The sequence below is a fragment of the Paramisgurnus dabryanus genome, chromosome 14 (assembly GCF_030506205.2).
Source record: "Paramisgurnus dabryanus chromosome 14, PD_genome_1.1, whole genome shotgun sequence".
Classification (NCBI taxonomy): Eukaryota; Metazoa; Chordata; class Actinopteri; order Cypriniformes; family Cobitidae; genus Paramisgurnus; species Paramisgurnus dabryanus.
Genome location: NC_133350.1, coordinates 31,605,873 through 31,623,746, shown reverse-complemented (window position 1 = coordinate 31,623,746; position 17,874 = coordinate 31,605,873). Strand labels below are relative to the sequence as shown.

At 44.7% G+C, this 17,874-nt stretch overlaps 22 non-coding genes across 22 annotated transcripts; all 22 read right to left on the bottom strand.

Annotated features, from left to right (window-relative positions):
- Window positions 1-75: 75 nt before the first annotated feature.
- Window positions 76-148, bottom strand: trnav-aac (transfer RNA valine (anticodon AAC)). The gene has a single exon. It is a non-coding gene; the product is annotated as a tRNA-Val (tRNA).
- An 817-nt stretch (window positions 149-965) lies between these two features.
- On the bottom strand, window positions 966-1,036 carry trnac-gca (transfer RNA cysteine (anticodon GCA)). The gene has a single exon. It is a non-coding gene; the product is annotated as a tRNA-Cys (tRNA).
- A 1,239-nt stretch (window positions 1,037-2,275) lies between these two features.
- trnav-aac (transfer RNA valine (anticodon AAC)) lies at window positions 2,276-2,348 on the bottom strand. The gene has a single exon. It is a non-coding gene; the product is annotated as a tRNA-Val (tRNA).
- An 817-nt stretch (window positions 2,349-3,165) lies between these two features.
- trnac-gca (transfer RNA cysteine (anticodon GCA)) lies at window positions 3,166-3,237 on the bottom strand. Its single transcript has one exon. It is a non-coding gene; the product is annotated as a tRNA-Cys (tRNA).
- A 1,239-nt stretch (window positions 3,238-4,476) lies between these two features.
- Window positions 4,477-4,549, bottom strand: trnav-aac (transfer RNA valine (anticodon AAC)). Its single transcript has one exon. It is a non-coding gene; the product is annotated as a tRNA-Val (tRNA).
- Window positions 4,550-5,366: 817 nt separating this feature from the next.
- trnac-gca (transfer RNA cysteine (anticodon GCA)) lies at window positions 5,367-5,438 on the bottom strand. Its single transcript has one exon. It is a non-coding gene; the product is annotated as a tRNA-Cys (tRNA).
- Window positions 5,439-5,898: 460 nt separating this feature from the next.
- trnas-gcu (transfer RNA serine (anticodon GCU)) lies at window positions 5,899-5,980 on the bottom strand. Its single transcript has one exon. It is a non-coding gene; the product is annotated as a tRNA-Ser (tRNA).
- An 817-nt stretch (window positions 5,981-6,797) lies between these two features.
- Window positions 6,798-6,870, bottom strand: trnav-aac (transfer RNA valine (anticodon AAC)). Its single transcript has one exon. It is a non-coding gene; the product is annotated as a tRNA-Val (tRNA).
- Window positions 6,871-7,687: 817 nt separating this feature from the next.
- On the bottom strand, window positions 7,688-7,759 carry trnac-gca (transfer RNA cysteine (anticodon GCA)). The gene has a single exon. It is a non-coding gene; the product is annotated as a tRNA-Cys (tRNA).
- A 468-nt stretch (window positions 7,760-8,227) lies between these two features.
- trnas-gcu (transfer RNA serine (anticodon GCU)) lies at window positions 8,228-8,309 on the bottom strand. The gene has a single exon. It is a non-coding gene; the product is annotated as a tRNA-Ser (tRNA).
- Window positions 8,310-9,126: 817 nt separating this feature from the next.
- Window positions 9,127-9,197, bottom strand: trnav-aac (transfer RNA valine (anticodon AAC)). Its single transcript has one exon. It is a non-coding gene; the product is annotated as a tRNA-Val (tRNA).
- An 817-nt stretch (window positions 9,198-10,014) lies between these two features.
- On the bottom strand, window positions 10,015-10,086 carry trnac-gca (transfer RNA cysteine (anticodon GCA)). Its single transcript has one exon. It is a non-coding gene; the product is annotated as a tRNA-Cys (tRNA).
- Window positions 10,087-10,554: 468 nt separating this feature from the next.
- trnas-gcu (transfer RNA serine (anticodon GCU)) lies at window positions 10,555-10,636 on the bottom strand. The gene has a single exon. It is a non-coding gene; the product is annotated as a tRNA-Ser (tRNA).
- Window positions 10,637-11,453: 817 nt separating this feature from the next.
- trnav-aac (transfer RNA valine (anticodon AAC)) lies at window positions 11,454-11,526 on the bottom strand. Its single transcript has one exon. It is a non-coding gene; the product is annotated as a tRNA-Val (tRNA).
- An 817-nt stretch (window positions 11,527-12,343) lies between these two features.
- On the bottom strand, window positions 12,344-12,415 carry trnac-gca (transfer RNA cysteine (anticodon GCA)). Its single transcript has one exon. It is a non-coding gene; the product is annotated as a tRNA-Cys (tRNA).
- Window positions 12,416-12,883: 468 nt separating this feature from the next.
- Window positions 12,884-12,965, bottom strand: trnas-gcu (transfer RNA serine (anticodon GCU)). The gene has a single exon. It is a non-coding gene; the product is annotated as a tRNA-Ser (tRNA).
- An 817-nt stretch (window positions 12,966-13,782) lies between these two features.
- trnav-aac (transfer RNA valine (anticodon AAC)) lies at window positions 13,783-13,855 on the bottom strand. Its single transcript has one exon. It is a non-coding gene; the product is annotated as a tRNA-Val (tRNA).
- Window positions 13,856-14,672: 817 nt separating this feature from the next.
- trnac-gca (transfer RNA cysteine (anticodon GCA)) lies at window positions 14,673-14,744 on the bottom strand. Its single transcript has one exon. It is a non-coding gene; the product is annotated as a tRNA-Cys (tRNA).
- A 468-nt stretch (window positions 14,745-15,212) lies between these two features.
- On the bottom strand, window positions 15,213-15,294 carry trnas-gcu (transfer RNA serine (anticodon GCU)). Its single transcript has one exon. It is a non-coding gene; the product is annotated as a tRNA-Ser (tRNA).
- An 817-nt stretch (window positions 15,295-16,111) lies between these two features.
- Window positions 16,112-16,184, bottom strand: trnav-aac (transfer RNA valine (anticodon AAC)). The gene has a single exon. It is a non-coding gene; the product is annotated as a tRNA-Val (tRNA).
- An 817-nt stretch (window positions 16,185-17,001) lies between these two features.
- On the bottom strand, window positions 17,002-17,072 carry trnac-gca (transfer RNA cysteine (anticodon GCA)). Its single transcript has one exon. It is a non-coding gene; the product is annotated as a tRNA-Cys (tRNA).
- A 468-nt stretch (window positions 17,073-17,540) lies between these two features.
- trnas-gcu (transfer RNA serine (anticodon GCU)) lies at window positions 17,541-17,622 on the bottom strand. The gene has a single exon. It is a non-coding gene; the product is annotated as a tRNA-Ser (tRNA).
- Window positions 17,623-17,874: the final 252 nt, after the last annotated feature.

Here is a 17,874-nt window from a genome sequence, read left to right as displayed (position 1 = left end):
AAAGTGCTTCATGATACAAGGAGTAACGTGGCTCAAGAAAGGAATTTAACTCGCAGCGTATCAAAAGGAACACACTGTTTCTGCCCGGTTTCGAACCGAGGACCTTTCGCGTGTTAGGCGAACGTGATAACCACTACACTACAGAAACCCACATGCTCTGACACGTGGTTGTATCAACGCATTTTGTCACATATTTTGTGATCGTTTGAAGGGACCGCACAAACTGTATGAGTAAGGCGGTGCATTTCCCAGAAATGCATGGATGCTTCTTCTGAAACCGGCAAACAGCTACACACTTCTTAGTTTGGATATCTCTCCGATTTGTTTCAGAGATGACGTGTGAGCAGTCAAGTCTCAGCTCTGCGATCTGACCGAATAACGCAGATATTTCCAAACCTGCTGCTGGTCGGCTACTGTCCTGCAGACTTCAGTTTCAACCCACCTCCAACACAACAGTCTGTAATTATCAAGCAACCTTGAACACCTTGATAAGCTGCTTCAGCTAAGTTTCATTGGGGTTGGAGCTAAAATCTGCAGGGCGGAAGCTCACCAGGAGCAGGGTCAAAGACCCCTGCTATAGTGTGAGCACACAATTTGTGAACTTTGGCTTCACATCGCATGGGATTTACTTGTATAGTGTACGTTGGCATTTAGCCACGACTGTGCTGAAATGGCACAGTGTATGCTCGTCTTTAGCGTTAGAACAGGGGTAGGCAACGCCGGTCCTGAAGTGCCGCAATGCTGCAGATTTTATTTCCAACCCTGAATAAACCTCATCCACCTGTGGTTCTCAGGTGACCTTTAGACCTTGGTTAGCCTGTTCACGTGGGGCTGATTGGAGCTGGAGCTAAACTCTGCAGGACTGCTGCACTCCAGGACCTACGTGAAAAGGATCCATGATGAACTTTGAGTCCGAAAGATTAACGCGGCAAACTACCGCAAGAAGTTACGGACATACAGGCTTAAGGGGGCACCCGGATTTGAACCGGGAACTCTTGATCTGCAGTCAAATGCTCTACCACTGAGCTATACCCCCTATGAGAACACACGTGACTGAAGAATTGAAAAACCAACATGTGTTATGCTTCACCACAGTTAAAGCTGTCTTGATAATGTCCAAGTGAACGGTTAGACCTCCCTATCTGCGTTTAAACGCTCTAGCACTGACCTATAAAAATTGTGCTAGAGACAACGTATGTTTTCAACCATTCCGCTAAGGTTTTTCAGTTGTTATGATTCCTGTTCTTTTCCTCTTACAGCAAACATCAACAAAGGTAAATCCGCTCAACCCAGTCTTTACCACTTTCTAGACAGTTGGCACATAGTCTGAAACTTTAAAGTCTGAAAACACTCAAGTGTCCATCAGAGACTCTGGATTGTAAGCACTTCAAAACTGGTGCAACGAAAACACGTTGCTTTGTCTAATGGGTAGCAGATCACTCCTAGAGGTGTGAGAAACAACGTAAGCTTCGGAAATGTTGCGTCTTAAAGAAAGTTCAAAGTCACAACGACGAGGATGGGATTACCACCAAGTACATAGTAGCGTGCATCAAATTGTTTCCGTTGTTGGTGTAATTAAACGTTATCTTTTAGAAAGCGTTCATTTTGGCCTGACAGAAGGGAAACGCCTGAAGAGAACTGTGCATGAGCAATCCATCGCCTTAGACATGTTTAGAAATAATTTCAAGGACTGACCTTTAATTGATTGGGGTTCTTTTTCAAAATAGTTTTCATCGGATTTCGACATGAAACAGGCAAAAACCAAAGGAGACATTCAAGACTTTATTTAAAGGGAACAAGAGGTTTTCATTGGCTTATGTACACAGCCAACTGGCTGGGTAATGTTGACTAAACCTCAGTACACTTACCTGCCGTCCGTTCAACTAACACTAACCGACGATCAGGTTTACAATAACGTGCATCAAACTGATGTAACTGTTGAGGTTGTTAAATCAACATGACCAAAACCCTGTCATATCTCTAACAAAGTGTTTATTTCAGTCGAACCGAGGACATTTGTGATAACCACATCACCACAGAAACCTGTTCCTTTGGATTCTATGTTTATTTTGATAGATTTGGACACACACTTTCTCTCTGTGCAACACTTCCCAAAGGGGCAATGCTTTTCGCCCACTTGAGAACTGGCCACCTTTCATGCGTGAAGCGAATGTGACGGGCGGAACTGTGTGTAACTTTAAAAGTGCTTCATGATACAAGGAGTAACGTGGCTCAAGAAAGGAATTTAACTCGCAGCGTATCAAAAGGAACACACTGTTTCTGCCCGGTTTCGAACCGAGGACCTTTCGCGTGTTAGGCGAACGTGATAACCACTACACTACAGAAACCCACATGCTCTGACACGTGGTTGTATCAACGCATTTTGTCACATATTTTGTGATCGTTTGAAGGGACCGCACAAACTGTATGAGTAAGGCGGTGCATTTCCCAGAAATGCATGGATGCTTCTTCTGAAACCGGCAAACAGCTACACACTTCTTAGTTTGGATATCTCTCCGATTTGTTTCAGAGATGACGTGTGAGCAGTCAAGTCTCAGCTCTGCGATCTGACCGAATAACGCAGATATTTCCAAACCTGCTGCTGGTCGGCTACTGTCCTGCAGACTTCAGTTTCAACCCACCTCAAACACAACAGTCTGTAATTATCAAGCAACCTTGAACACCTTGATAAGCTGCTTCAGCTAAGTTTCATTGGGGTTGGAGCTAAAATCTGCAGGGCGGAAGCTCACCAGGCGCAGGGTCAAAGACCCCTGCTATAGTGTGAGCACACAATTTGTGAACTTTGGCTTCACATCGCATGGGATTTACTCGTATAGTGTACGTTGGCATTTAGCCACGACTGTGCTGAAATGGCACAGTGTATGCTCGTCTTTAGCGTTAGAACAGGGGTAGGCAACGCCGGTCCTGAAGTGCCGCAATGCTGCAGATTTTATTTCCAACCCTGAATAAACCTCATCCACCTGTGGTTCTCAGGTGACCTTTAGACCTTGGTTAGCCTGTTCATGTGGGCCTGATTGGAGCTGGAGCTAAACTCTGCAGGACTGCTGCACTCCAGGACCTACGTGAAAAGGATCCATGCTGAACTTTGAGTCCGAAAGATTAACGCGGCAAACTACCGCAAGAGGTTACGGACATACAGGCTTAAGGGGGCACCCGGATTTGAACCGGGGACCTCTTGATCTGCAGTCAAATGCTCTACCACTGAGCTATACCCCCTATGAGAACACACGTGACTGAAGAATTGAAAAACCAACATGTGTTATGCTTCACCACAGTTAAAGCTGTCTTGATAATGTCCAAGTGAACGGTTAGACCTCCCTATCTGCGTTTAAACGCTCTAGCACTGACCTATAAAAATTGTGCTAGAGACAACGTATGTTTTCAACCATTCCGCTAAGGTTTTTCAGTTGTTATGATTCCTGTTCTTTTCCTCTTACAGCAAACATCAACAAAGGTAAATCCGCTCAACCCAGTCTTTACCACTTTCTAGACAGTTGGCACATAGTCTGAAACTTTAAAGTCTGAAAACACTCAAGTGTCCATCAGAGACTCTGGATTGTAAGCACTTCAAAACTGGTGCAACGAAAACACGTTGCTTTGTCTAATGGGTAGCAGATCACTCCTAGAGGTGTGAGAAACAACGTAAGCTTCGGAAATGTTGCGTCTTAAAGAAAGTTCAACGTCACAACGACGAGGATGGGATTACCACCAAGTACATAGTAGCGTGCATCAAATTGTTTCCGTTGTTGGTGTAATTAAACGTTATCTTTTAGAAAGCGTTCATTTTGGCCTGACAGAAGGGAAACGCCTGAAGAGAACTGTGCATGAGCAATCCATCGCCTTAGACATGTTTAGAAATAATTTCAAGGACTGACCTTTAATTGATTGGGGTTCTTTTTCAAAACAGTTTTCATCGGATTTCGACATGAAACAGGCAAAAACCAAAGGAGACATTCAAGACTTTATTTAAAGGGAACAAGAGGTTTTCATTGGCTTATGTACACAGCCAACTGGCTGGGTAATGTTGACTAAACCTCAGTACACTTACCTGCCGTCCGTTCAACTAACACTAACCGACGATCAGGTTTACAATAACGTGCATCAAACTGATGTAACTGTTGAGGTTGTTAAATCAACATGACCAAAACCCTGTCATATCTCTAACAAAGTGTTTATTTCAGTCGAACCGAGGACATTTGTGATAACCACATCACCACAGAAACCTGTTCCTTTGGATTCTATGTTTATTTTGATAGATTTGGACACACACTTTCTCTCTGTGCAACACTTCCCAAAGGGGCAATGCTTTTCGCCCACTTGAGAACTGGCCACCTTTCATGCGTGAAGCGAATGTGACGGGCGGAACTGTGTGTAACTTTAAAAGTGCTTCATGATACAAGGAGTAACGTGGCTCAAGAAAGGAATTTAACTCGCAGCGTATCAAAAGGAACACACTGTTTCTGCCCGGTTTCGAACCGAGGGACTTTCGTGTGTTAGGCGAACGTGATAACCACTACACTACAGAAACCCACATGCTCTGACACTTGGTTGTATCAACGCATTTTGTCACATATTTTGCGATCGTTTGAAGGGACCGCACAAACTGTATGAGAAAGGCGGTGCATTTCCCAGAAATGCATGGATGCTTCTTCTGAAACCGGCAAACAGCTACACACTTCTTAGTTTGGATATCTCTCCGATTTGTTTCAGAGATGACGTGTGAGCAGTCAAGTCTCAGCTCTGCGATCTGACCGAATAACGCAGATATTTCCAAACCTGCTGCTGGTCGGCTACTGTCCTGCAGACTTCAGTTTCAACCCACCTCCAACACAACAGTCTGTAATTATCAAGCAACCTTGAACACCTTGATAAGCTGCTTCAGCTAAGTTTCATTGGGGTTGGAGCTAAAATCTGCAGGGCGGAAGCTCACCAGGAGCAGGGTCAAAGACCCCTGCTATAGTGTGAGCACACAATTTGTGAACTTTGGCTTCACATCGCATGGGATTTACTTGTATAGTGTACGTTGGCATTTAGCCACGACTGTGCTGAAATGGCACAGTGTATGCTCGTCTTTAGCGTTAGAACAGGGGTAGGCAACGCCGGTCCTGAAGTGCCGCAATGCTGCAGATTTTATTTCCAACCCTGAATAAACCTCATCCACCTGTGGTTCTCAGGTGACCTTTAGACCTTGGTTAGCCTGTTCACGTGGGGCTGATTGGAGCTGGAGCTAAACTCTGCAGGACTGCTGCACTCCAGGACCTACGTGAAAAGGATCCATGATGAACTTTGAGTCCGAAAGATTAACGCGGCAAACTACCGCAAGAGGTTACGGACATACAGGCTTAAGGGGGCACCCGGATTTGAACCGGGGACCTCTTGATCTGCAGTCAAATGCTCTACCACTGAGCTATACCCCCTATGAGAACACACGTGGCTGAAGAATTGAAAAACCAACATGTGTTATGCTTCACCACAGTTAAAGCTGTCTTGATAATGTCCAAGTGAACGGTTAGACCTCCCTATCTGCGTTTAAACGCTCTAGCACTGACCTATAAAAATTGTGCTAGAGACAACGTATGTTTTCAACCATTCCGCTAAGGTTTTTCAGTTGTTATGATTCCTGTTCTGTTCCTCTTACAGCAAACATCAACAAAGGTAAATCCGCTCAACCCAGTCTTTACCACTTTCTAGACAGTTGGCACATAGTCTGAAACTTTAAAGTCTGAAAACACTCAAGTGTCCATCAGAGACTCTGGATTGTAAGCACTTCAAAACTGGTGCAACGAAAACACGTTTGTTTTATGGGTAGCAGATCACTCCTAGAGGTGTGAGAAACAACGTAAGCTTCGGAAATGTTGCGTCTTAAAGAAAGTTCAACGTCGAGGATGGGATTCGAACCCACGCGTGCAGAGCACAATGGATTAGCAGTCCATCGCCTTAACCACTCGGCCACCTCGTCCTGTGAGGGTGTCCTGTGAGACTTTCCGGTAACCCCTGCTGTGGGGCATTTTGCGATTCCTACATTACCACCAAGTACGTAGTAGCGTGCATCAAATTGTTTCCGTTGTTGGTGTAATTAAAAGTTATCTTTTAGAAAGCGTTCCTTTTGGCCTGACAGAAGGGAAACGCCTGAAGAGAACTGTGCATGAGCAATCCATCGCCTTAGACATGTTTAGAAATAATTTCAAGGACTGACCTTTAATTGATTGGGGTTCTTTTTCAAAACAGTTTTCATCGGATTTCGACATGAAACAGGCAAAAACCAAAGGAGACATTCAAGACTTTATTTAAAGGGAACAAGAGGTTTTCATTGGCTTATGTACACAGCCAACTGGCTGGGTAATGTTGACTAAACCTCAGTACACTTACCTGCCGTCCGTTCAACTAACACTAACCGACGATCAGGTTTACAATAACGTGAATCAAACTGATGTAACTGTTGAGGTTGTTAAATCAACATGACCAAAACCCTGTCATATCTCTAACAAAGTGTTTATTTCAGTCGAACCGAGGACATTTGTGATAACCACATCACCACAGAAACCTGTTCCTTTGGATTCTATGTTTATTTTGATAGATTTGGACACACACTTTCTCTCTGTGCAACACTTCCCAAAGGGGCAATGCTTTTCGCCCACTTGAGAACTGGCCACCTTTCATGCGTGAAGCGAATGTGACGGGCGGAACTGTGTGTAACTTTAAAAGTGCTTCATGATACAAGGAGTAACGTGGCTCAAGAAAGGAATTTAACTCGCAGCGTATCAAAAGGAACACACTGTTTCTGCCCGGTTTCAAACCGAGGAACTTTCGCGTGTTAGGCGAACGTGATAACCACTACACTACAGAAACCCACATGCTCTGACACTTGGTTGTATCAACGCATTTTGTCACATATTTTGCGATCGTTTGAAGGGACCGCACAAACTGTATGAGAAAGGCGGTGCATTTCCCAGAAATGCATGGATGCTTCTTCTGAAACCGGCAAACAGCTACACACTTCTTAGTTTGGATATCTCTCCGATTTGTTTCAGAGATGACGTGTGAGCAGTCAAGTCTCAGCTCTGCGATCTGACCGAATAACGCAGATATTTCCAAACCTGCTGCTGGTCGGCTACTGTCCTGCAGACTTCAGTTTCAACCCACCTCCAACACAACAGTCTGTAATTATCAAGCAACCTTGAACACCTTGATAAGCTGCTTCAGCTAAGTTTCATTGGGGTTGGAGCTTAAATCTGCAGGGCGGAAGCTCACCAGGAGCAGGGTCAAAGACCCCTGCTATAGTGTGAGCACACAATTTGTGAACTTTGGCTTCACATCGCATGGGATTTACTCGTATAGTGTACGTTGGCATTTAGCCACGACTGTGCTGAAATGGCACAGTGTATGCTCGTCTTTAGCGTTAGAACAGTGGTAGGCAACGCCGGTCCTGAAGTGCCGCAATGCTGCAGATTTTATTTCCAACCCTGAATAAACCTCATCCACCTGTGGTTCTCAGGTGACCTTTAGACCTTGGTTAGCCTGTTCACGTGGGGCTGATTGGAGCTGGAGCTAAACTCTGCAGGACTGCTGCACTCCAGGACCTACGTGAAAAGGATCCATGATGAACTTTGAGTCCGAAAGATTAACGCGGCAAACTACCGCAAGAGGTTACGGACATACAGGCTTAAGGGGGCACCCGGATTTGAACCGGGGACCTCTTGATCTGCAGTCAAATGCTCTACCACTGAGCTATACCCCCTATGAGAACACACGTGGCTGAAGAATTGAAAAACCAACATGTGTTATGCTTCACCACAGTTAAAGCTGTCTTGATAATGTCCAAGTGAACGGTTAGACCTCCCTATCTGCGTTTAAACACTCTAGCACTGACCTATAAAAATTGTGCTAGAGACAACGTATGTTTTCAACCATTCCGCTAAGGTTTTTCAGTTGTTATGATTCCTGTTCTGTTCCTCTTACAGCAAACATCAACAAAGGTAAATCCGCTCAACCCAGTCTTTACCACTTTCTAGACAGTTGGCACATAGTCTGAAACTTTAAAGTCTGAAAACACTCAAGTGTCCATCAGAGACTCTGGATTGTAAGCACTTCAAAACTGGTGCAACGAAAACACGTTTGTTTTATGGGTAGCAGATCACTCCTAGAGGTGTGAGAAACAACGTAAGCTTCGGAAATGTTGCGTCTTAAAGAAAGTTCAACGTCACAACGACGAGGATGGGATTCGAACCCACGCGTGCAGAGCACAATGGATTAGCAGTCCATCGCCTTAACCACTCGGCCACCTCGTCCTGTGAGGCTGTCCTGTGAGACTTTCCGGTAACCGCTGCTGTGGGGCATTTTGCGATTCCTAAATTACCACCAAGTACGTAGTAGCGTGCATCAAATTGTTTCCGTTGTTGGTGTAATTAAAAGTTATCTTTTAGAAAGCGTTCCTTTTGGCCTGACAGAAGGGAAACGCCTGAAGAGAACTGTGCATGAGCAATCCATCGCCTTAGACATGTTTAGAAATAATTTCAAGGACTGACCTTTAATTGATTGGGGTTCTTTTTCAAAACAGTTTTCATCGGATTTCGACATGAAACAGGCAAAAACCAAAGGAGACATTCAAGACTTTATTTAAAGGGAACAAGAGGTTTTCATTGGCTTATGTACACAGCCAACTGGCTGGGTAATGTTGACTAAACCTCAGTACACTTACCTGCCGTCCGTTCAACTAACACTAACCGACGATCAGGTTTACAATAACGTGCATCAAACTGATGTAACTGTTGAGGTTGTTAAATCAACATGACCAAAACCCTGTCATATCTCTAACAAAGTGTTTATTTCAGTCGAACCGAGGACATTTGTGATAACCACATCACCACAGAAACCTGTTCCTTTGGATTCTATGTTTATTTTGATAGATTTGGACACACACTTTCTCTCTGTGCAACACTTCCCAAAGGGGCAATGCTTTTCGCCCACTTGAGAACTGGCCACCTTTCATGCGTGAAGCGAATGTGACGGTCGGAACTGTGTGTAACTTTAAAAGTGCTTCATGATACAAGGAATAACTTGGCTCAAGAAAGGAATTTAACTCGCAGCGTATCAAAAGGAACACACTGTTTCTGCCCGGTTTCGAACCAAGCCTTTCGCGTGTTAGGCGAACGTGATAACCACTACACTACAGAAACCCACATGCTCTGACACTTGGTTGTATCAACGCATTTTGTCACATATTTTGCGATCGTTTGAAGGGACCGCACAAACTGTATGAGAAAGGCGGTGCATTTCCCAGAAATGCATGGATGCTTCTTCTGAAACCGGCAAACAGCTACACACTTCTTAGTTTGGATATCTCTCCGATTTGTTTCAGGGATGACGTGTGAGCAGTCAAGTCTCAGCTCTGCGATCTGACCGAATAACGCAGATATTTCCAAACCTGCTGCTGGTCGGCTACTGTCCTGCAGACTTCAGTTTCAACCCACCTCCAACACAACAGTCTGTAATTATCAAGCAACCTTGAACACCTTGATAAGCTGCTTCAGCTAAGTTTCATTGGGGTTGGAGCTAAAATCTGCAGGGCGGAAGCTCACCAGGAGCAGGGTCAAAGACCCCTGCTATAGTGTGAGCACACAATTTGTGAACTTTGGCTTCACATCGCATGGGATTTACTCGTATAGTGTACGTTGGCATTTAGCCACGACTGTGCTGAAATGGCACAGTGTATGCTCGTCTTTAGCGTTAGAACAGGGGTAGGCAACGCCGGTCCTGAAGTGCCGCAATGCTGCAGATTTTATTTCCAACCCTGAATAAACCTCATCCACCTGTGGTTCTCAGGTGACCTTTAGACCTTGGTTAGCCTGTTCACGTGGGGCTGATTGGAGCTGGAGCTAAACTCTGCAGGACTGCTGCACTCCAGGACCTACGTGAAAAGGATCCATGATGAACTTTGAGTCCGAAAGATTAACGCGGCAAACTACCGCAAGAGGTTACGGACATACAGGCTTAAGGGGGCACCCGGATTTGAACCGGGGACCTCTTGATCTGCAGTCAAATGCTCTACCACTGAGCTATACCCCCTATGAGAACACACGTGGCTGAAGAATTGAAAAACCAACATGTGTTATGCTTCACCACAGTTAAAGCTGTCTTGATAATGTCCAAGTGAACGGTTAGACCTCCCTATCTGCGTTTAAACGCTCTAGCACTGACCTATAAAAATTGTGCTAGAGACAACGTATGTTTTCAACCATTCCGCTAAGGTTTTTCAGTTGTTATGATTCCTGTTCTGTTCCTCTTACAGCAAACATCAACAAAGGTAAATCCGCTCAACCCAGTCTTTACCACTTTCTAGACAGTTGGCACATAGTCTGAAACTTTAAAGTCTGAAAACACTCAAGTGTCCATCAGAGACTCTGGATTGTAAGCACTTCAAAACTGGTGCAACGAAAACACGTTTGTTTTATGGGTAGCAGATCACTCCTAGAGGTGTGAGAAACAACGTAAGCTTCGGAAATGTTGCGTCTTAAAGAAAGTTCAACGTCACAACGACGAGGATGGGATTCGAACCCACGCGTGCAGAGCACAATGGATTAGCAGTCCATCGCCTTAACCACTCGGCCACCTCGTCCTGTGAGGCTGTCCTGTGAGACTTTCCGGTAACCCCTGCTGTGGGGCATTTTGCGATTCCAAAATTACCACCAAGTACGTAGTAGCGTGCATCAAATTGTTTCCGTTGTTGGTGTAATTAAAAGTTATCTTTTAGAAAGCGTTCCTTTTGGCCTGACAGAAGGGAAACGCCTGAAGAGAACTGTGCATGAGCAATCCATCGCCTTAGACATGTTTAGAAATAATTTCAAGGACTGACCTTTAATTGATTGGGGTTCTTTTTCAAAACAGTTTTCATCGGATTTCGACATGAAACAGGCAAAAACCAAAGGAGACATTCAAGACTTTATTTAAAGGGAACAAGAGGTTTTCATTGGCTTATGTACACAGCCAACTGGCTGGGTAATGTTGACTAAACCTCAGTACACTTACCTGCCGTCCCTTCAACTAACACTAACCGACGATCAGGTTTACAATAACGTGCATCAAACTGATGTAACTGTTGAGGTTGTTAAATCAACATGACCAAAACCCTGTCATATCTCTAACAAAGTGTTTATTTCAGTCGAACCGAGGACATTTGTGATAACCACATCACCACAGAAACCTGTTCCTTTGGATTCTATGTTTATTTTGATAGATTTGGACACACACTTTCTCTCTGTGCAACACTTCCCAAAGGGGCAATGCTTTTCGCCCACTTGAGAACTGGCCACCTTTCATGCGTGAAGCGAATGTGACTGGCGGAACTGTGTGTAACTTTAAAAGTGCTTCATGATACAAGGAGTAACGTGGCTCAAGAAAGGAATTTAACTCGCAGCGTATCGAAAGGAACACACTGTTTCTGCCCAGTTTCGAACCAAGGAACTTTCGCGTGTTAGGCGAACGTGATAACCACTACACTACAGAAACCCACATGCTCTGACACTTGGTTGTATCAACGCATTTTGTCACATATTTTGCGATCGTTTGAAGGGACCGCACAAACTGTATGAGAAAGGCGGTGCATTTCCCAGAAATGCATGGATGCTTCTTCTGAAACCGGCAAACAGCTACACACTTCTTAGTTTGGATATCTCTCCGATTTGTTTCAGAGATGACGTGTGAGCAGTCAAGTCTCAGCTCTGCGATCTGACCGAATAACGCAGATATTTCCAAACCTGCTGCTGGTCGGCTACTGTCCTGCAGACTTCAGTTTCAACCCACCTCCAACACAACAGTCTGTAATTATCAAGCAACCTTGAACACCTTGATAAGCTGCTTCAGCTAAGTTTCATTGGGGTTGGAGCTAAAATCTGCAGGGCGGAAGCTCACCAGGAGCAGGGTCAAAGACCCCTGCTATAGTGTGAGCACACAATTTGTGAACTTTGGCTTCACATCGCATGGGATTTACTCGTATAGTGTACGTTGGCATTTAGCCACGACTGTGCTGAAATGGCACAGTGTATGCTCGTCTTTAGCGTTAGAACAGTGGTAGGCAACGCCGGTCCTGAAGTGCCGCAATGCTGCAGATTTTATTTCCAACCCTGAATAAACCTCATCCACCTGTGGTTCTCAGGTGACCTTTAGACCTTGGTTAGCCTGTTCACGTGGGGCTGATTGGAGCTGGAGCTAAACTCTGCAGGACTGCTGCACTCCAGGACCTACGTGAAAAGGATCCATGATGAACTTTGAGTCCGAAAGATTAACGCGGCAAACTACCGCAAGAGGTTACGGACATACAGGCTTAAGGGGGCACCCGGATTTGAACCGGGGACCTCTTGATCTGCAGTCAAATGCTCTACCACTGAGCTATACCCCCTATGAGAACACACGTGGCTGAAGAATTGAAAAACCAACAGGTGTTATGCTTCACCACAGTTAAAGCTGTCTTGATAATGTCCAAGTGAACGGTTAGACCTCCCTATCTGCGTTTAAACGCTCTAGCACTGACCTATAAAAATTGTGCTAGAGACAACGTATGTTTTCAACCATTCCGCTAAGGTTTTTCAGTTGTTATGATTCCTGTTCTGTTCCTCTTACAGCAAACATCAACAAAGGTAAATCCGCTCAACCCAGTCTTTACCACTTTCTAGACAGTTGGCACATAGTCTGAAACTTTAAAGTCTGAAAACACTCAAGTGTCCATCAGAGACTCTGGATTGTAAGCACTTCAAAACTGGTGCAACGAAAACACGTTTGTTTTATGGGTAGCAGATCACTCCTAGAGGTGTGAGAAACAACGTAAGCTTCGGAAATGTTGCGTCTTAAAGAAAGTTCAACGTCACAACGACGAGGATGGGATTCGAACCCACGCGTGCAGAGCACAATGGATTAGCAGTCCATCGCCTTAACCACTCGGCCACCTCGTCCTGTGAGGCTGTCCTGTGAGACTTTCCGGTAACCGCTGCTGTGGGGCATTTTGCGATTCCTAAATTACCACCAAGTACGTAGTAGCGTGCATCAAATTGTTTCCGTTGTTGGTGTAATTAAAAGTTATCTTTTAGAAAGCGTTCCTTTTGGCCTGACAGAAGGGAAACGCCTGAAGAGAACTGTGCATGAGCAATCCATCGCCTTAGACATGTTTAGAAATAATTTCAAGGACTGACCTTTAATTGATTGGGGTTCTTTTTCAAAACAGTTTTCATCGGATTTCGACATGAAACAGGCAAAAACCAAAGGAGACATTCAAGACTTTATTTAAAGGGAACAAGAGGTTTTCATTGGCTTATGTACACAGCCAACTGGCTGGGTAATGTTGACTAAACCTCAGTACACTTACCTGCCGTCCGTTCAACTAACACTAACCGACGATCAGGTTTACAATAACGTGCATCAAACTGATGTAACTGTTGAGGTTGTTAAATCAACATGACCAAAACCCTGTCATATCTCTAACAAAGTGTTTATTTCAGTCGAACCGAGGACATTTGTGATAACCACATCACCACAGAAACCTGTTCCTTTGGATTCTATGTTTATTTTGATAGATTTGGACACACACTTTCTCTCTGTGCAACACTTCCCAAAGGGGCAATGCTTTTCGCCCACTTGAGAACTGGCCACCTTTCATGCGTGAAGCGAATGTGACGGTCGGAACTGTGTGTAACTTTAAAAGTGCTTCATGATACAAGGAGTAACGTGGCTCAAGAAAGGAATTTAACTCGCAGCGTATCAAAAGGAACACACTGTTTCTGCCCGGTTTCGAACCGAGGAACTTTCGCGTGTTAGGCGAACGTGATAACTACTACACTACAGAAACCCACATGCTCTGACACTTGGTTGTATCAACGCATTTTGTCACATATTTTGCGATCGTTTGAAGGGACCGCACAAACTGTATGAGAAAGGCGGTGCATTTCCCAGAAATGCATGGATGCTTCTTCTGAAACCGGCAAACAGCTACACACTTCTTAGTTTGGATATCTCTCCGATTTGTTTCAGAGATGACGTGTGAGCAGTCAAGTCTCAGCTCTGCGATCTGACCGAATAACGCAGATATTTCCAAACCTGCTGCTGGTCGGCTACTGTCCTGCAGACTTCAGTTTCAACCCACCTCCAACACAACAGTCTGTAATTATCAAGCAACCTTGAACACCTTGATAAGCTGCTTCAGCTAAGTTTCATTGGGGTTGGAGCTAAAATCTGCAGGGCGGAAGCTCACCAGGAGCAGGGTCAAAGACCCCTGCTATAGTGTGAGCACACAATTTGTGAACTTTGGCTTCACATCGCATGGGATTTACTCGTATAGTGTACGTTGGCATTTAGCCACGACTGTGCTGAAATGGCACAGTGTATGCTCGTCTTTAGCGTTAGAACAGTGGTAGGCAACGCCGGTCCTGAAGTGCCGCAATGCTGCAGATTTTATTTCCAACCCTGAATAAACCTCATCCACCTGTGGTTCTCAGGTAACCTTTAGACCTTGGTTAGCCTGTTCACGTGGGGCTGATTGGAGCTGGAGCTAAACTCTGCAGGACTGCTGCACTCCAGGACCTACGTGAAAAGGATCCATGATGAACTTTGAGTCCGAAAGATTAACGCGGCAAACTACCGCAAGAGGTTACGGACATACAGGCTTAAGGGGGCACCCGGATTTGAACCGGGGACCTCTTGATCTGCAGTCAAATGCTCTACCACTGAGCTATACCCCCTATGAGAACACACGTGACTGAAGAATTGAAAAACCAACATGTGTTATGCTTCACCACAGTTAAAGCTGTCTTGATAATGTCCAAGTGAACGGTTAGACCTCCCTATCTGCGTTTAAACGCTCTAGCACTGACCTATAAAAATTGTGCTAGAGACAACGTATGTTTTCAACCATTCCGCTAAGGTTTTTCAGTTGTTATGATTCCTGTTCTGTTCCTCTTACAGCAAACATCAACAAAGGTAAATCCGCTCAACCCAGTCTTTACCACTTTCTAGACAGTTGGCACATAGTCTGAAACTTTAAAGTCTGAAAACACTCAAGTGTCCATCAGAGACTCTGGATTGTAAGCACTTCAAAACTGGTGCAACGAAAACACGTTTGTTTTATGGGTAGCAGATCACTCCTAGAGGTGTGAGAAACAACGTAAGCTTCGGAAATGTTGCGTCTTAAAGAAAGTTCAACGTCACAACGACGAGGATGGGATTCGAACCCACGCGTGCAGAGCACAATGGATTAGCAGTCCATCGCCTTAACCACTCGGCCACCTCGTCCTGTGAGGCTGTCCTGTGAGACTTTCCGGTAACTCCTGCTGTGGGGCATTTTGCGATTCCTAAATTACCACCAAGTACGTAGTAGCGTGCATCAAATTGTTTCCGTTGTTGGTGTAATTAAAAGTTATCTTTTAGAAAGCGTTCCTTTTGGCCTGACAGAAGGGAAACGCCTGAAGAGAACTGTGCATGAGCAATCCATCGCCTTAGACATGTTTAGAAATAATTTCAAGGACTGACCTTTAATTGATTGGGGTTCTTTTTCAAAACAGTTTTCATCGGATTTCGACATGAAACAGGCAAAAACCAAAGGAGACATTCAAGACTTTATTTAAAGGGAACAAGAGGTTTTCATTGGCTTATGTACACAGCCAACTGGCTGGGTAATGTTGACTAAACCTCAGTACACTTACCTGCCGTCCGTTCAACTAACACTAACCGACGATCAGGTTTACAATAACGTGCATCAAACTGATGTAACTGTTGAGGTTGTTAAATCAACATGACCAAAACCCTGTCATATCTCTAACAAAGTGTTTATTTCAGTCGAACCGAGGACATTTGTGATAACCACATCACCACAGAAACCTGTTCCTTTGGATTCTATGTTTATTTTGATAGATTTGGACACACACTTTCTCTCTGTGCAACACTTCCCAAAGGGGCAATGCTTTTCGCCCACTTGAGAACTGGCCACCTTTCATGCGTGAAGCGAATGTGACGGGCGGAACTGTGTGTAACTTTAAAAGTGCTTCATGATACAAGGAGTAACGTGGCTCAAGAAAGGAATTTAACTCGCAGCGTATCAAAAGGAACACACTGTTTCTGCCCGGTTTCAAACCGAGGAACTTTCGCGTGTTAGGCGAATGTGATAACCACTACACTACAGAAACCCACATGCTCTGACACTTGGTTGTATCAACGCATTTTGTCACATATTTTGCGATCGTTTGAAGGGACCGCACAAACTGTATGAGAAAGGCGGTGCATTTCCCAGAAATGCATGGATGCTTCTTCTGAAACCGGCAAACAGCTACACACTTCTTAGTTTGGATATCTCTCCGATTTGTTTCAGAGATGACGTGTGAGCAGTCAAGTCTCAGCTCTGCGATCTGACCGAATAACGCAGATATTTCCAAACCTGCTGCTGGTCGGCTACTGTCCTGCAGACTTCAGTTTCAACCCACCTCCAACACAACAGTCTGTAATTATCAAGCAACCTTGAACACCTTGATAAGCTGCTTCAGCTAAGTTTCATTGGGGTTGGAGCTAAAATCTGCAGGGCGGAAGCTCACCAGGAGCAGGGTCAAAGACCCCTGCTATAGTGTGAGCACACAATTTGTGAACTTTGGCTTCACATCGCATGGGATTTACTCGTATAGTGTACGTTGGCATTTAGCCACGACTGTGCTGAAATGGCACAGTGTATGCTCGTCTTTAGCGTTAGAACAGTGGTAGGCAACGCCGGTCCTGAAGTGCCGCAATGCTGCAGATTTTATTTCCAACCCTGAATAAACCTCATCCACCTGTGGTTCTCAGGTGACCTTTAGACCTTGGTTAGCCTGTTCACGTGGGGCTGATTGGAGCTGGAGCTAAACTCTGCAGGACTGCTGCACTCCAGGACCTACGTGAAAAGGATCCATGATGAACTTTGAGTCCGAAAGATTAACGCGGCAAACTACCGTAAGAGGTTACGGACATACAGGCTTAAGGGGGCACCCGGATTTGAACCGGGACCTCTTGATCTGCAGTCAAATGCTCTACCACTGAGCTATACCCCCTATGAGAACACACGTGGCTGAAGAATTGAAAAACCAACATGTGTTATGCTTCACCACAGTTAAAGCTGTCTTGATAATGTCCAAGTGAACGGTTAGACCTCCCTATCTGCGTTTAAACACTCTAGCACTGACCTATAAAAATTGTGCTAGAGACAACGTATGTTTTCAACCATTCCGCTAAGGTTTTTCAGTTGTTATGATTCCTGTTCTGTTCCTCTTACAGCAAACATCAACAAAGGTAAATCCGCTCAACCCAGTCTTTACCACTTTCTAGACAGTTGGCACATAGTCTGAAACTTTAAAGTCTGAAAACACTCAAGTGTCCATCAGAGACTCTGGATTGTAAGCACTTCAAAACTGGTGCAACGAAAACACGTTTGTTTTATGGGTAGCAGATCACTCCTAGAGGTGTGAGAAACAACGTAAGCTTCGGAAATGTTGCGTCTTAAAGAAAGTTCAACGTCACAACGACGAGGATGGGATTCGAACCCACGCGTGCAGAGCACAATGGATTAGCAGTCCATCGCCTTAACCACTCGGCCACCTCGTCCTGTGAGGCTGTCCTGTGAGACTTTCCAGTAACCCCTGCTGTGGGGCATTTTGCGATTCCTAAATTACCACCAAGTACGTAGTAGCGTGCATCAAATTGTTTCCGTTGTTGGTGTAATTAAAAGTTATCTTTTAGAAAGCGTTCCTTTTGGCCTGACAGAAGGGAAACGCCTGAAGAGAACTGTGCATGAGCAATCCATCGCCTTAGACATGTTTAGAAATAATTTCAAGGACTGACCTTTAATTGATTGGG